We start from the raw sequence: 18,100 nt of genomic DNA, 5'->3' as shown, positions 1-18,100 counted from the left end.
TTATTTTTGGTTAAGAAAGTCAATTTTGTACAGTTTATTTCGATGTAAATAAATGTAAAAAAATGAATTTGTTTAAAAAATAAAGGTGAAAAATACAATTGTTATGTGATCTTTAAAATTTGTCAAACATTAAAAATTCTCAATATTGGTTATAAGTTTATAGGGAAGAAAATAAAACTAATAATTATTTAGTACATTATAATTTAAAATAGAAGCATTGTGAATTAAAGTGCCTTATTGCTTTGTAAAAAAAAAAAAAAAAAAAGTCTTGCCAAGAGAAATGTAAACAGTGCTTTGCTTCCCTTCTTGTCTCATAACTTTCAGTATGGAGGGACCATCTCTCCATCTTGTCATACTCTTCCTAAGTTCATTCATAACAGCTTCTAACACTTTATCCTTTTTACCTGGAATATCACTAAACACCTCCAAGCATTCCTTCCATGTAAAGGTTTCTGCTTTTGTCACTTCCTCTGAAATATCACTTGTTTATGTCAATAAGTTCATCTTTACTAAGTTCCTCTGGCTGCACATCTGGAGTTTCTCAAATATTGGCAATATAAACACTCCCACAGCCAGCTATTCTGTACTCCACTTACTAGTACATTGGATCCAAACGTCAATTATGGAGTTACCACTTTTTGTTTCTTTTCTGCACTTTAATCTGTAGGCAATTTCTTCTTTCAATTATCTGTTTTTGTAACAGATGAGTCCATCTTCATCAGTGGAAGACAAAGAGGCAACACACCTCCACACTTGGCTGTCTGTGAACTGAATAATATGTGCAGTGACCAATCACTGACAGACTTGGGAAGAAGTGACATGATTGGTCAGTGATCATTATGAACATCTGTTATTTACTGAGTGATCTGTGGACTGAAGATCTAGCGGTGAAGTTTGTACAATTATTCTGTTAATATACCAATTTGTTAGGGGAATGGTGTAATTTAACAAAACTGTGATAACTGGAACTTATACTTATCAGAACCATGCAAAACCAGGACTACACATACGTATATTCATAGTCATTGAAAGCTCTTCATGTGAACTGGACATTCTCTTTTCCCCCTTCCTCTCCCCACTCTCTGCCCTTTTCCACTTTGCGGTGTGCTCTGGAAGGCTACCTCATGGACTGCATCATCCAGGACCCTTCCCACTGGCTTCTAATTGGGTTAGTCATTGGAAGACACCGCGAGATCAGATGAAGGGATAAGGGAAAGGTCAAGGTAGTTATTTTCCTTCTCTGCTGGGCCACATTTTGGGCCTGGCTTCTCTCTCAAGGTCACAGCTTTTTCCCAGGTTCCAGGTACTACTCCCTCTTCGTCCCTTCAGGCCTAGAGGTGGTAATTGCTACACAAAGTTGCTATCTCCAGGGTGCTTCACCACCCCAACCTTCCCAGACCTTTGTTTACGTCTTCTCCACGAAACTCCCTTCAAGCATACTTCTCCTGAGTGTGCCATGCTTCCCACCAGGACCCTCACCTAGCTATCAGGCCACACTGTGCATGGCAAATGATGTGTACATATCCAAACATGTGCATGTACTTAGAGTTCTGAAAGGAGTTAAGTAGCAACATTACTTTTAACACTTTTCACTTTTCCAATCTGCTTTTAAAAATAAGAAAAAAATATATAAGGGAAAGAAAAAATAAATTTCATATATTGAAGGATCATTTTAGCTTCAAAGTAGTTATTTTTCCATGACATTCTATTTATTTATTTATTTATTATTGTTTAAAGTATTACAAATAGTAGTACATATGTCTCCTTTTTTTTCCCCATTGACCTTCCCCTAGGCTCCCCTACCCCCGGCACATGCCCTCACACATCCCCAGTGTCTTGTGTCCATTGGTGTGCTTATATGCATACATACAAGTCCTTTGGTTGATCTCTTTCCCCCCCACCAACACTCCCCAGCCTTCCTGCTGTAATTTGACAGTTGGTTTGATGCTTCTCTAACTCTGTACCTATCTTTTTTTTCATCAGGTTATAATGTTCTTTGTTATCCATAAATGAGTGAGATCATGTGGTATTTTTCTTTCACTGCCTGGCTTATTTCACTTAGCATAATGCTCTCCAGTTCCATCCATGCTGCTACAAATGGTAAGAATTCCTTCTTTTTTATAGCAGCATAATATTCCATTGTGTAGATGTACCATAGTTTTCTAATCCACTAATCTGCTGATGGGCATTTAGGCTGTTTCCAAATCTTAGCTATTGTAAGTTGTGCTGCTATGAACATAGGGGTGCATATATCCTTTCTGATTGGTGAATCTAGTTTCTTGGGATATTTTCTTAGAAGTAGTATTACCAGGTCAAATGGCAGTTCCATTTTTAAATTTTTGAGGAAATCCCATACTGTTTTCCACAGTGGCTGCACCAGTCTTCATTCCCACCAGCAGTGCTCGAGGGTTCCTTTTTCACCACATCCTCTTTAGCTCTTGCTGTTTGTTGATTTGTTGATGATAGCCATTCTGACAGGTGTGAGGTGGTACCTCATTGTTTTGATTTGCATCTCTTGGATGATTAGTGACTCTGAGCATGTTTTCATGTGTCTCTTGGCTTTCTGAATGTCCTCTGTTGAAAAATGTCTATTTAGGTCCTTGGCCCATTTTTTTTATTGGGTTGTTTATCTTCCTTTTGATAAGTTATATGAGTTCCCTGTAAATTTTGGATGTTAAACCCTTATCAGAGATAACATTGGCAAATACGTATGTTCTCCGATGCAGTGGGCTTTCTTGTTGTTTTGCTGATGGTTCAAAGTAGTTATTTTTCTAATTTAGCCAAATCTTTATAGTTCTCAAGTTAATTACTTTTTAACATTCAGCCAGCCATATCTGATTGAGGGTCTTTAAAACTGTTCTAATAAAGAAGAGTTAATCATGCAGCAATTCCTATTAAGGAACTGCTGAAGAGAGACAAGTTTCAGGAATTAAATGAGATTAGTTGTCTGCTGTCTTAGAACATGCTGTATGCCCTAACAGACGCCTGCATCTGGGCTGTTGCTGGATCCAATTTAGGATAGCTAACATTTCCAACTGAAGAAAAACCACTGACATACAAAGATAGCTTCATTACTGCTCTGACTGGTTATCAATCAAAGCTCCACATATTCAACCTAATATTTCCTTCAGAACTAGACCTAATTAAAAATTCCACTTGTGAGAAGCATTAAAATGCTAACTGCAAAGTTCCTTTTTGTATTCTTATTGCTGTCACCAGAATATTTAACAAGGCCAACAGATATGGTGGCCGCTAAATATATACAAATTGGACTTTGAAAATGCTTTTGTGACTTTATCGTTTGAAATGCTTAAGGTGTTTTTTTTAATGTTAGTTCATGTCTTTTATTAATCCATATACAATTAATCGTCTTCCAGTTTGTTGAATCAATAGGTCATATATTTGTCACAATAATACTCATCAAAGTAGCTGCCCATGAAATCTCCAACACCACGTTCTTCTGAAGGGCACTCCGCATCAAGGTGACTGACTCTGCCATTGTCCTCCCCTGTGGTATTTCAGGACCCCAGCCTTGCCGTTTCCTCCCGCTGCAAGACTTCTCTTCCTTTTCCTAACACCACCAAGAAGTCTCAACACAAGATGAAGAGTGGACTCCTTTTGAAAGTTCTAATCAGAGGAGGAGGTAAGATGGCGGAAGAATAGATGGGCGGATTCTGAGCCCTCTCCCGAAGCAGAAAGAGAGAGCAACTGAGGGTCTTGTGCTGTGAGTGTTTATTGGCAAGCTGGGAGACAGCGAACACCAGAAGAAACTGCTGGGGGGCTGCTGACAGAGGTGCCCCTCACAGGGAAGCACCCACGCGGGCTGTGTCCCTGCCCGGAGCTACCTACCGGCTTGGACGGGGAAACCTCGCCATCTTGAGAGGAAGATAGGATCGTGTCAGAGGCCTGAATATCCACAGCCGCAGCGACCACCAAGCATCTGTGACCCCCAGAACGCGGATCCCAAGCGGCGCGAACACTTGCCCTCACAGGATTGCCCCACTGCTCAGCGAAAAGGTCAGATTTCGTGGGGAGAGGGTGGAGAGCGCTCGCGGCGAAAACAAAAAGCCTGTGCGCACAGAGCGCGCTCCCGGAAGCTGGAGGACAGGGGTGGTGATTACAAGTAGAAGCCCCCGCTGTTGGGCGGTTGTCACCCTTGAAAGTGGACGGGGCTCCTAACAGGGGAGATATCTAAAGAGCAACACATTTGGATCCGGCTCGGAGGGATATCGGAGAGTTGCGGGAGATTGAAGTTGCTCGGACCTGCCCCCTCCCCCCCTCCATAGTTCCAGCTTCAGAGAGGACGGAAAAAAAAAAAAAGCTGGAGAGGCTTTAGAGTCTGGGAAGTCAACCTAGAAACACTGCCCCCAGAGGCTAATTCACAAATTGACTCTAGTGTAATAAAAACAAAGCAAAACCTGCCTAAAAATCAGGACTGGATCATAACAATAGAGGAAGCGAATGACCTTCATTACTGCTAATTTTAATTAAATTTTTAAAATTTTATTATTATTTTTTTTTAATTTTTAAATTTTTGTTTTTTACTTTTGTTTTCATTATTTGCAACGTTTACTCAAGAAACTATTTTTTTCTTTTTCCTCACTTGATTTTATCTTGATAATTATTACATTGTATATGTAATCAACATTATTACTACTACTAATTTACCTTTTTCATCTTATTTTCTTTTGTTTATTTTTATTATTTTTATTCCATTTGATTATATATATATATATATATATATATATATATTTTTTTTTTTTTTTTTAAATTTCAGGATTACTGTTCTACAGTCTTTATCTATCCTTCTTTCTCCAACGCTTTATTCTATCTCAACCCTACCTTTATGCCCTCACCCTCTTTCCAATCTTTTCCTTTGATACCCTGTTTATCTTAACCCTTTCCTGCTCTAGATTTCCCCATTCCATCTGTCTACCCCCTCCTAAAATTTCACCCTACTTGTATATATCTAATTTCCAACTACCTGCTCCAAACCCATTCACACCTCCCTCGCAGTTGTCCTAAAAACAAAACAAAAAAAAAAACAGTCTTACTCTCTAACTCTGAAGTTGTATGTTGAATGTTAACTTTACTGAAGTTGTATGCTTTTCTTTTATAAGATTGATTTGCCTATGCTTTTTGTTTGATTGCATGTTTTTGTTAGCTGGGTTCTAGTCACCCTTATTGGTGGTTATTAATATCGCAAACACATTTCGATTCAGTGCCTTGTGTGTTGTACCTGGTTGTGTTGTATTTTGTGCCTTTAAATCAAAGCAGGAGAGAGAGAACTACACAACCAGACATCATAGATCATGGGGAGACCAAAAAACAGCCCGCATATGAAAGAAAAGCAGGCTTCACCAGAAAAGGAAGTAAACGATATAGAGGCAAGCAACCTACCAGAGCAAGAATTCAGAGTAACGATCTTAAGATGGCTAAAAAGAATGGAAGACAAATTTGACAATTTGAGTAAGACCCAAGAGGAAATGAAAAAAACCCAAGAGGAAATGAAGATGACTCAAGATGAAATGAAAAATGACATCGCTACTATGAAGAACTCAATAGATAGCATCAAGAGCAGACTAGAAGAAGCAGAGGATCGCATCAGTGAGCTAGAAGACAAGATGGAAAAAAATACCCAATTAGAGCAGCTTCTAGAAAAAAAAATTAAAAAGCAGGAGGAGAGCCTACGGGAGCTTTGGGACAATGCAAAACAAAACAATATTCGAATAATAGGGCTTCCGGAAGGAAAGAAAACCGAGGTAGACATGGAAAATGTATTTCAAGAAATAATGACAGAAAATTTTCCTGAGATAGAGAAGAAAAAACCCACACAAATCCAAGATGCTCGCAGAGTCCCAAGCAAAATGGATCCCAGAAGACCGACGCCAAGACATATTATAATTAAATTGGCAAACACCAATGACAAAGTTAGAATCTTAAAAGCAGCCAGAGAGAGACAGAAAGTTACATATAAAGGAACTCCCATCAGACTAACAACTGATTTCTCAACAGAAACTTATCAGGCCAGAAGGGAATGGGATGAAATATACAAAGTCATGCAAAGAAAGGGTCTGAATCCAAGAATACTGTACCCAGCAAGACTATCAATCAAAATTGAAGGGGAAATCAGGAGCTTCACAGACAAAAAAAGACTAAAGGAATTTATCTCCACCAAACCAGCAATGCAAGAAATGCTCAAAGGTCTACTGTAAAAATAAATAGGAAGCGAAGAAGGAACACAGGGGTATAGAATAAAAATGGCATCAAATGAGTACCTATCATTAATAACATTAAATGTAAATGGTTTAAATGCTCCAATCAAAAGACATAGGGTAACAGATTGGATAAGAAAACAAGACCCATACATCTGCTGTCTACAAGAAACCCACCTCAGAAAAAGAGATGCACACAGACTGAGGGTGAAGGGATGGAAAAAGGTTTTCCAGGCAAATGGAAATGAAAAGAAAGCTGGGGTAGCAATACTTATATCTGACAAATTAGATCTCAGAGTGAAGGACATAACAAGAGACAATGAAGGCCACTTCATAATACTAAAGGGAGCAATCAAACAAGAAGAAATAACCCTGGTAAATATATATGCACCCAATACGGGAGCACCCAAATACATAAAAAAACTGCTGGAGGACATTAAGGGAGAGATTAACAGCAATACAATCATAGTAGGAGATTTTAATACCCCACTGTCACCCTTCGACAAATCATCCAAACAAAAAATCAGCAAAGAAATATCAATCCTAAATGACTCACTAGACCAGATGGAATTAATTGACATCTTCAGAACATTCCACCCCAAAGCCACAGAATATACATTCTTCTCAAATGCACATGGGACATTCTCAAAGATAGACCACATTTTGGGACATAGGCAAAGTCTCTTCAAATTCAAGAAGATAGAAATCATATCAAGCATCTTCTCAGACCATAATGGCATAAAACTGGAAATTAACTACAATAAAAATAATCCAAAGAAATCAAACACATGGAGACTAAACAGCATGCTATTAAACAAGGACTGGGTTACCAGAGAAATCAAGGAAGAAATTAAAAACATCCTGGAAACAAATGACAATGAAAACACAACAATCCAAAATCTATGGGACACAGCAAAAGCAGTTTTGAGAGGGAAGTTCATATCCTTACAAGCCTATTGCAAAAAACTAGAAAAAAGTGTAACAAATGATCTAACTCTACAACTCAAAGAGTTAGAAAAAGAGCAACAAGAAAAGCCCAGTGTAAGTAGAAGGAAGGAAATAACAAAAATCAGAGCACAGATAAACGACATAGAGACCAAAGAAACAATACATAAGATCAACAAAACCAAGAGCTGGTTCTTTGAAAGGATAAACAAAATAGATGGACCTCTAGCCAGACTAACCAAGAAACAAAGAGAGAGGACCCAAATAAACAAAATCAGAAATGAAAGAGGTGAAATAACAACAGACCCCACCGAAATACAACGGATTGTTACAAAATACTATGAACAACTCTACTCCAACAAACTGAACAACCTGGAGGAAATGGACATATTCCTAGAAAAATATAATCTTCCAAAACTCAATCAGGAAGAATCTAAAAATCTCAATAAACCAGTGACTTGGGAAGAAATTGAAACAGTCATCAAAAAGCTTCCAGCAAACAAAAGCCCAGGGCCAGATGGCTTCACAGGAGAGTTTTACCAAACATTCAAGGAAGAACTAAAAACTATCCTCCTCAGACTATTCCAAAAAATCCAAGAGGAAGGAACACTTCCAAATTCCTTCTATGAAGCCAGCATCACCCTAATACCAAAACCAGATAAAGACAACTCAATGAAAGAGAATTACAGACCAATATCCCTCATGAACATAGATGCTAAAATCCTCAACAAAATTCTAGCAAATCGACTCCAGAAGAGCATCACAAAGATCATACACCACGACCAAGTAGGATTTATTCCAGGAATGCAAGGATGGTACAATATCCGCAAATCAATAAACGTGATACATCACATAAACAAATTGAAAGATAAAAATCATATAGTCATATCAATTGATGCAGAAAAAGCATTCGATAAAATCCAACACCCTTTTCTGATAAAAACTCTTAACAAGGTGGGAGTACAAGGATCATACCTCAACATAATAAAAGCTATATATGATAAACCCACAGCCAACATTATACTCAATGGGCAAAAACTAAAACCATTCCCTCTAAGAACAGGAACAAGACAGGGATGCCCACTCTCGCCACTCCTGTTTGACATAGTACTGGAAGTACTAGCCATTGCAATTAGACAAGAGGAGGAAATAAAAGGCATCCAAATTGGAAAAGAAGAAGTAAAGTTATCCTTATTTGCCGATGACATGATATTGTACATAAAAAACCCAAAAGACTCCATTAAAAAACTAATTGACTTAATAAATGAATTTGGTAATGTAGCAGGATACAAAATTAATGCCAAGAAATCCATGGCTTTTCTATACACCAACAGAGAAACTGCAGAAACAGAGACTAAAAAAGCAATTCCATTTACCATCGCACCAAAAAAATTAAGATACCTAGGAATAACTTTAACTAAGGAAGTAAAGGACCTATATGGGGAAAACTACACGACACTGAAAAAAGAGATAGAGGAAGATGTAAGGAGATGGAAGAACATACCATGTTCATGGATTGGTAGGATCAACATCATCAAAATGTCCATACTTCCTAAAGCAATCTATAGGTTCAATGCACTCCCCATTAAAATACCAACGACATATTTCACTGACCTAGAAAGAACTCTCCAAAAGTTCATTTGGAACAATAAAAGACCCCGAATAGCCACAGCAATCCTGAGAAAGAAGAGTAAAGTAGGAGGGATCTCAATACCAGACTTCAAACTATATTACAAAGCCACTGTTCTCAAAACAGCCTGGTACTGGCACAAGAACAGACATATAGATCAATGGAATCGAATTGAGAACCCAGATATCAACCCAAATCACTATGCTCAACTAATATTTGACAAAGGAGGCACGAATATACAATGGAGTCAAGACAGTTTCTTCAATAAGTGGTGTTGGGAAAATTGGACAGACACATGCAAAAGAATGAAACTAGATCACCAACTTACACCATTCACAAAAATAAACTCAAAATGGATACAGGACTTAAACATCAGACGGGAAACCATAAAAATACTAGAAGCATCCACAGGCAGCAAAATCTCAGACGTATGCCAAAAGAACTTCTTCACTGATACTACCCCTAGGGCAATGGAAGCTAAAGAGAAAATAAACAAATGGGACTACATCAAAATAAAAAGCTTTTTTACAGCAAAAGAAACCATCAACAAAACAACAAGAAAGCCCACAGTGTGGGAGAACATATTTGCAAATGATACCACTGATAAAGGTTTAATCTCCAACATCTACAAACAGCTTATACAACTAAATAAAAGGAAGATAAATAATCCAATTAAAAAATGGGCAATGGACCTAAATGGAACATTTTCAAAAGAAGACAGAAGGAAGGCCAAAAGGCACATGAAAACATGCTCAAAGTCACTAATTGTCCGAGAGATGCAAATCAAAACAACAATGCGGTACCATCTCACACCTGTCAGAATGGCCAACATCAACAAATCAACAAACGACAAGTGTTGGCGAGGTTGCGGAGAAAAAGGAACCCTCGTGCACTGCTGGTGGGAATGTAGACTGGTGCAACCACTGTGGAGAACAGTGTGGAGTTTCCTCAAAAAACTGAAAATGGAACTCCCATTTGACCCAGTAATCCCACTTCTAGGAATATATCCCAAGAAACTAGAAACACCAATCAGAAAGGATATATGCACCCCTATGTTCATAGCAGCACAATCTACAATAGCCAGAATTTGGAAACAGCCTAAGTGTCCGTCAGCAGATGATTGGATCCAAAAACTATGGTACATCTACACAATGGAATACTATGCGGCCATAAAAAATAAGGAATTCTCATCATTTGCAGCAAACTGGATGGAACTGGAGAACATCATGCTGAGTGAAATAAGCCAATCAATGAAAGAGAAACACCACATGACCTCACTCATTTGTGGATAACAAAGAGCATTATAAACTGATGAACCAAAAGATAGATATAGAGACAGTAAATCAACAAGTAGACTGTCAAATTACAGCGGGGAGGGGAGGAAGATCTGGGGGAGATAATAGATCAACCGAAGGACTTTTATACATGCATATAAGTATAACCAATGGACACAAAACTCTGGGGAGGGAGGGGATGTGTGGGAGGGAGGGTGGGGGGCAAAAAAAAAAAAATCAATAAAATATATTAAAAAAAATAATAATAAAAATAAAAAAAATAAAAAACTGTGATATATCTACAAAAAAAAAAAAAAAAAAAGAAAGTTCTAATCAGACAAAGTATATCCATCTCTCAGTTGCTTGCCAGCAAAGATCAGTCTTTGCTGACCAGGAGGAATTCCTTCCTTATCCTGGATATTGGCCTTAACATTTTCTGTGGTAGCTGAGGGTTTAGCCTCAAGAATGATGATCTTCCCTGTAAAGGTTTTCACAACAATCTGCCTTTTGGCGGTGTTTACACCACAGATGGTGGATGGGGAAAGCTGAAATGAAGGTTTGGTTGTTGTTTGGTTTGGAGTGTTTTTGTTTTCGTTTTAATATTTTAAAATATAGCCGAAACCGGTTTGGCTCAATGGATAGAGCATCGGCTTGGGGACTAAAGGGTCCCGGGTTCGATTCTGGTCAAGGGCATGTACCTTGGTTGTGGGCATATCCCCAGTAGGGGGTGTGCAAGAGGCAGCTGATCGATGACTCTCTCTCATCGATGTTTCTAATTCTCTATCTCTCTCCCTTCCTCTCTGTACAAAATCAATAAAATATATTTTTTAAATATATATTTTAAAATATATTTTTATTGATTTCACAAAGGGAGAGAAACATAAATGATGAGAATAATTAATCAGCTGCCTCCTGCATGCCCCCCATGGGATGGATCCCACAACCTAGGCATGTACCCTTGACCAGAATCAAACCCGGGGGTCCTTCAGTCCTCAGGCCAATGCTCTATCTACTGAGATAAACCAGCTAGGGCTGGTTTGTTTTAAGGTGGTAAGAAAGTAAAACATTTCTTGAATGTTTTTTAAGAAACCTATCATCGAAGAGCACCCTAAAAGATCAGGTCACTGGAATTTGCTCTTACAGTTGCAAAATGCACTGTGGGTTAAAGAGATTTCCTCCATAACATTTTTACAAATGCCCCACTTCTTATTATATTCAAAAAGTATAATAATAAAAAAAAATCCTACTTTATTTTTACTTTCCAAGTCTAGAATACATGGACCTAAAATTACTCAACAGAATACTGTGCTGACCTATCCACATGGAGTGCTGTCAGGTTTGGGTGGTTCCTGGGACAGGAGAAGCTCTTACTCAGGTCCAAACTGTGGTTCAAGCAGCAGTACCCACAGTTCTAATGGTATCAGTGGTAGGAAAAGGCACCATGTGGAGTTTATAGGAGCCCCAACATAGAGCCCTTAGCTCTGGAGCAAAGCTATGCCATCTGCCTCAGAAAAGTGCACACCATTCAATAAATAGCCCCTGGCTCGCTACACGGTTCTGGTGGCAATAAAGCACCTGTCAGTAGGACATCAAGTGACCACATGGCCAGAGCTTCCCCTTATGTGCTGAGTTCTATCAGATCCACCAAATTTTGAGGTCCAAAATCAATCCATCCAAAGACCGTGTTTAGTATATGTGCAGCTGGACAGGAATAGAAAAAAGGCTGGATAATCGGGACTCCCAAAGCCCCTTGTCATTACCCTGTTGCTTTAATGCATTTCAGCTTAAACTTATGGCCTGTGTGGGGGTGGAAGGAACCAAGGAGACTCCCTTAGGACCAGCTGTAAAGTTGTGCTGCAGACCCTCTCAAAGAACCCTGCCAGCCCTAGCTGTTTTGGCTCAGCCTGCAGATCGAAGGGTCCCGGGTTTGATTTCGGTCAAGGGCACGTGTCTCAGTTACAGGCTTCTCCCCAGCCCAGGCCCTAGTCAAGACATGTGCAGGAGGCAACCAATTGTGTTTCTCTCACAGCGATATTTCTCTCTGTCATTCCTTCTCTCTTCCACACGCTCTAAAAGTCAATGGAAAAATATCCTTGGGTGAAAATTAAAAAAATAATAATTTCCTGTTGAAACACAATTATTCTCCCCAAAAATCACCCTCATTTTCATCAAAGAGTCAAATTAAGACCAATTTATTTACTGTATTAACTCTAGTTATAATTTGGCCTGATTGTTTGCATAAACACAAGAATAATAGTTGATCATTTAGGCTATTTTGTAAAAAATATGCTTTGCTGGAATCTCATGAGGAAGTTTTCTCCCGGGGCAAAGAAGACAAGCTACACAGTCGCCCTCAGGCTTTGCCTACAATGCCTACAGAATTGGGGTGCATTCCACAAGCTGAAGTCCCCACAGGTGTCTTGAGGTTCCTTTCATGCCATCTCTCAGGAAAGTAACCTTCGTTCCTTACCTGGAGAAACCACCATGAACCATGTGACCAAGTAAGGTACTAGGCTGTTTATCAAGGGTTTTATTGATTTCAAAGTCAGTCTTCATTCCTTAGAGCTTTCTGGTGACATCCAGAGCCCTGGCATGTCTCTCTCAGACATGGCATTCCAGTAAAGTTTTGGTTTATAAAACCACAATTGGAAACTGACTTATGACTGTTGTGAAGAAATCAGATTCTTATTGGACTCATGCACACAAATACTTGCCATGAGAACAATAGTACTCATTAAGGGTTTCTAAATTTTGGAGTGGTCATGTATGGAGAAAAATATAAATTCCTCAATATTTCTTGTCAAAGTATAATTTACCAAATTGCTTTAAGAAAAGAAACAAGTTCTTTTATGTCTAGGAAACAAGAAGGTTAAAAATCAGCAATATTTTCAATAACAGTTACAAAAACCATACAATTATTTTTAGCTCATTCAATCCTCTAATCAAATTCCGTTTCTCCTGAGTTTTCTTGCCAGTATTTCTATAAATCCAGAGAACCTTTGGATTCATTGCAGCAACTCCTGGGCCTCCAAACACTTCAGTATAAAGTACTATTTTTTCTCTTTACAAGGAGAGTACCCGCCCACTCCGCTGTTGCCGCTTCGGCAGCCTATTCAAGGGTACTCCTGCAGCTCCGGCCCTTTAGGATAAATACTTGGGGAGTTTAAACGATTATTCCCATATTTTTCTTTCTCAGTAGAAACTGAAGAGTAAACTAAGTCCCCCAAAAAATAAGAAAGCAAGCAAAGAACATCAGGAACCAAGTTACATTATATACAGACAAGAACTCTCATTAGAAACCAAACAACAAAGAGACACAAAACAGCAATCAACACCGACACTCTTATATACGATATTGACAGGCATGTCAACCCACAGACAAGAACTTCACACTGTTGTTCCTAAACACGGATCTCCTCTTGTTCCCAGTTTAGAGGATATCTAAGAGTGAAGCCATAAATATAAGTGGACCAATCAGCCAGAATGCAGCCCCAGGGCTGCCAGACGGGGTTGCCAGAGCATTTCCTTATGCTTTTTGAGTGATTTGACACCCACAAACAGAAACAGAAGGTACCTTAAATATGCCACTCCTGGCTTACGTGCTTGAGACTTACAGATAATTAGGCGCCCAAACAGAATGTGGATTCAACCAATAGCAAAGGTGACTGGGAACGTTTGTAAGCACCTAAGAAAAGTCTTAGAGTAATGGTAAGATATGTACACAGATAATAATTTAATTTTTAAAAAATAAGGGGGGAAAATAAAAGAAAAGTCTTAGAGTAAAAAAAAAAAAAAACAGCTGCTAAGGAGTTTCCACAGATGCCGGCAAGAACTTGCCCAAGTCCAGGCACCCCGAAGGGTTTGACCTTAGGGCTCAGAGGAGGGTGTCCCAGCCAAGTGGCCAAACTACGTTACCGGCAAACCCCTAGTTGGGCTTCGGCTGCCTGTTGCTGTGTCCAATACGGAAGGCAGGGTTGAGTCATATTAGGCATTTATTGTGAAGGCTAGCCAACCAGGAAGACAGGGTGCTTTCAAGCCTTCAAATCCTGCCTTTCCAGCAAAGTGTAGGGAACAGGATTATAAGAGGGAAAGTGGCTAATGTGTTACATGCAGCCCTAGGGGTCCACAGATATCAGCTATTGTAGTCATCAGGCGATAAGATGATGTTGATGAGATGGTGTGTTTTTTTTGTTTGTTTTTGTTTTTTAAATAAATTTTTATTGTTCATATTATTACAAATGTTCCTTCCCCCGCCCCCCACCATTGCTCTCCTCCACCAGGTTCCCACCCCACCCTCTGCTCTTTCCCCACTCCCTATTGTCCTCATCCATAGGTGCACAGTTTATGTTCAGTCTCTTCCCACATCCCCCTCTCCCCTTTTCCCCAAGAATCGTCAGTTCACTCCCCTTCCATACCTCTGATTCTATTATATTCAACAGTTAATATTGTTCATCAGATTTTTTTTTTTAATTTCCTTGGTTTTTAGATTCACTTGTTGATAGTTAAGTATTTGTTGTTCATAATTTTTATCTTTATTTACTTTCTCTTCTGAAAGAACCCCCTTCAGCAATTCATATAATTCTGGTTTGGTGGTGATGAACTCCTTTAGCTTTTTTTTTATTAGTGAAGCTCTTTATCTGACTTTCGATTCTGAGTGATAGCTTTGCTGGATAGATTATCTTTGGCTGTAGGTTCTTACTATTCATCACCTTGAATATTTCTTGCCATTCCCGTCTGGCCTGCATGGTTTCTGTTGAGAAGTCAGCTGACAATCATATAGGTGCTCCTTTATAGGTAACTACCTTCTTTGCTCTAGCTGCTTTTAATATTCTCTCTTTGTCTTTTGCTCTTGGCATTTTAATTATGATTTGTCTTGGTGTGGTCCTCTTTGGATTCCTTTTGTTTGGAGTTCTGTGCGCTTCCTGGACTTGTAAGTCTAATTCTTTCACCAGGTGGGGGAAGTTTTCTGTCACTATTTCTTTCAGTATGTTTTCGATGAGATGGTGTTTTAACTCCTGGTGGGTTGGCCTGACCATGCTTATCTGTTCTGCTTGCTGGATTCACAGCTGGGTCACCTCCTCAATTGTTTTGCACAAGCCTTGGAAAGAAAACTTAAGAAAAACTTAACCCCCTATTCACGTGTTCTAGGATTTAAAATAATATGAATATTTTTCAGATTAATTCAGGTGCTCTATCTATCAGATTATAGGTACCCCCTCCTCCCCATCAGGAAAAGAAGTCCCTATAACTTCAGGCTGTAAAAACCAGTAAGGGAAGTGGCTGAGTGACGTGGAGGCTGCTGGAGTCCCAGGCAATTCCTCTTAAAGGGCCCATGCACAGAATTATACAGACTCACTCATTCTGAGCTCCAGCTCTGGGGCAACAGCTTGAAAGAATACAGGGGGGAACTAAATTGTCTGGCATTAGCCAGAATGCTGAACTTGGAGGCAGTTTTTTTCCAAGAAGAAAGTACTGGGACCACCCACACACACAGAGCTTACTAGCAGACATCATATCTGAGACTTCATCACACCGTTGGCCCAGTCCTGGTGATTCCCTGAGATCCCACCCCACCCAATTTGCAGCCCCACTTAAGCTTTTTGCAGTATGTTTTCCATATAAATGGCCTGTTCTGGCTCAGGCTTCAGATCTTCCTAAAATCTCTCAAACAACTGCAGCTGGACTCAGTGTATCCCACACCTCTCTATAAGTGCCCACAGTCCTAGCAGTAACTGCAGCTTGCCAAGGCTCACAGCTTAGCCTCTCCTGAGCACTTCCTAGCCCAACACAAATAGTAGCCATCTGCAGATTGCTCTGTAGCTCATGCTAGGTGACCCCAGGCAGGGCACAGGCAGTGGCTAACTTTGCACCTCCCAGGAGGCCCCAGAGCCAGTGCACCCACTGGACAGCTTCAGATCATACTATATTACAACTCTACACATCCACAAGTAACACACTCAAGAGGCAGACTCAGTGAGCACCAAAGCCCCACTAAATCAAATCCTGCTCCATAAGTGTCTCCTGCACAGCAGCTCTTCTGCTGAGTTGCAGCAGGTCCTCACAGCCAATTGGCCTGAGGGTTTAATTCCTCCCAGTGACACCAATAGCAAGTAAGCCTCAACTACAACAGGATAGTGCACACAAATTACACAGGAGCACATCTAGAGTGCCCAGTTCAGGTGATTGGGGAGACTGGGCCACTGGGCCCTACAGGACACCTACTACACAAGGCCACTCTACCAATTCCAGGAGATATAGCAGCTCTACCTAATACATAGAAACAAATACAGGGAAGCAGCCAGAATGCAGAGACAAAGAAATATGTCACAAATGAAAGAACAGAAGAAATTTCCAGAAAAAGAAATTAAATGGAAGCAAGCAAACTACTAGATGCAGAGTTCAAAACAATGGCCACAAGGATGCTCAAAAAACTTAATGAGAGTTTCAAGGAACTTAGTGAGAGTTTAAAATAAATTAGTGAGAACATCAAAAAGGACCAGTCGGAAATGAAGGATACATTAACTGAAATAAAGAATAATTTACAGGGAATCAACAGCAGAGTAGAGGATGCCAAGAATCAAATCAGTGATTTGTAATATAAGAAAGCAAAAAACACCAAATCAGATGAGCAAATAAATAAAATAAAAAATATGAAGATAGTGTAAGGAACCTCTAAGACAACTTCAAGAGTACCAGCATTTGCATTATGGGGGTGCCAGAAGGAGAAAAGAGAGAGTAAAATATTAAAAACCTATTTGAAGAAATAATGACAGAAAACTTCCCTTACCTGGTGAAAGAATTAGACTTATAAGTCCAGGAAGCACAGAGTCCCAAACAAGAGAAACCCAAAAAGTCCCACACCAAGACACATCATAATTAAAATGCCAATAGTTAAAAACAAAGAGAGAAGCATGTTATTTATTGATAGATTGATTGATTGATTGATTTCAGAGTGGAAGGGAAAAGGAGAGAGAAACATCAATGATGAGAGAGAATCATTGATTAGCTGCCTCCTGCATGCCCCCTACTGGGGATTGAGTCCATAACCCAGGCATATGCCCTTGACTGGAATAAAACCTGGACCTTTCAGTCCACAGGCTGATGCTCTATCCACTGAGTCAAACCAGCTAGGGCCAAAGAGATAATCTTAAAAGCAGTAGTTAGTTACCTACAAGGGAGCATTCATACTACTGTTAGCTGATTTCTCAACAGAAACTTTGCAGGCCAGAAGGGAGTGGCAAAAAATATTCAAAGTGATGAATAGCAAGGACCTACAACCAAGATTACTCTACCCAGCAAGGTTATCTTTTTTATAAAGGAAAGGAAAGGCGAGAAGAGGAGAGGAGAGGAGAGGAGAGGAGAGGAGAGGGGAGGGGAGGGGAGGGGAGGGGAGGGGAGGGGAGGGGAGGGGAGGAGAGGAGAGGAGAGGAGAGGAGAGGAGAGGAGAGGAGAGGAGAGGAGAGGAGAGGAGAGGAAAGAAGAACTTATATGCATATATGCATTACCCATGGACACAGACAGTAGGGTGGTGAAGGTCTGGGGTGGGGTGGGATCTGGGTGAAAGAGGGCAATGGGGAGATAAAAAGGGATGGGGACATCTGTAGTACTCTCAACAATAAGGATATAAAATTAATTAATTAATTAATTAATTAATACAAATTTTCAGGCCTGGCCATAGGCTTTCCCTAGCAGGACTCTATCCACTGCACACTAAGTGGATCACTGGAATTGATGGCGAATAGGGCCACTCCTTCCACCTCTTGAATCTTGGACTCTTGTATTCTACCTAAAAGGCACCATGCATGTTACAATGGTTATTGATTTAGGGTTACATACTACATCCTGGAGGTGATATCTCCAGTGGTCATACTCCTCACATATTTATGTTCATTCTTCCCTGGGTCTCTTCTTCTGAGGCCCTGGGCAGAAGTCTTCTTCAGGTACCTCCTGTGAGACCTCCTTATAGAAGAGAGGACGGAGAAACCTTGAAGATGGAATTAATATACAAAGTAATTGAATCTGAGAAGTGCAAGGGT

The sequence above is a fragment of the Pipistrellus hanaki genome (genome assembly GCF_964339955.1).
Source record: "Pipistrellus hanaki genome assembly, chromosome: 8".
Taxonomy (NCBI): domain Eukaryota; kingdom Metazoa; phylum Chordata; class Mammalia; order Chiroptera; family Vespertilionidae; genus Pipistrellus; species Pipistrellus hanaki.
Note: the sequence above shows the minus strand (reverse complement) of the source record.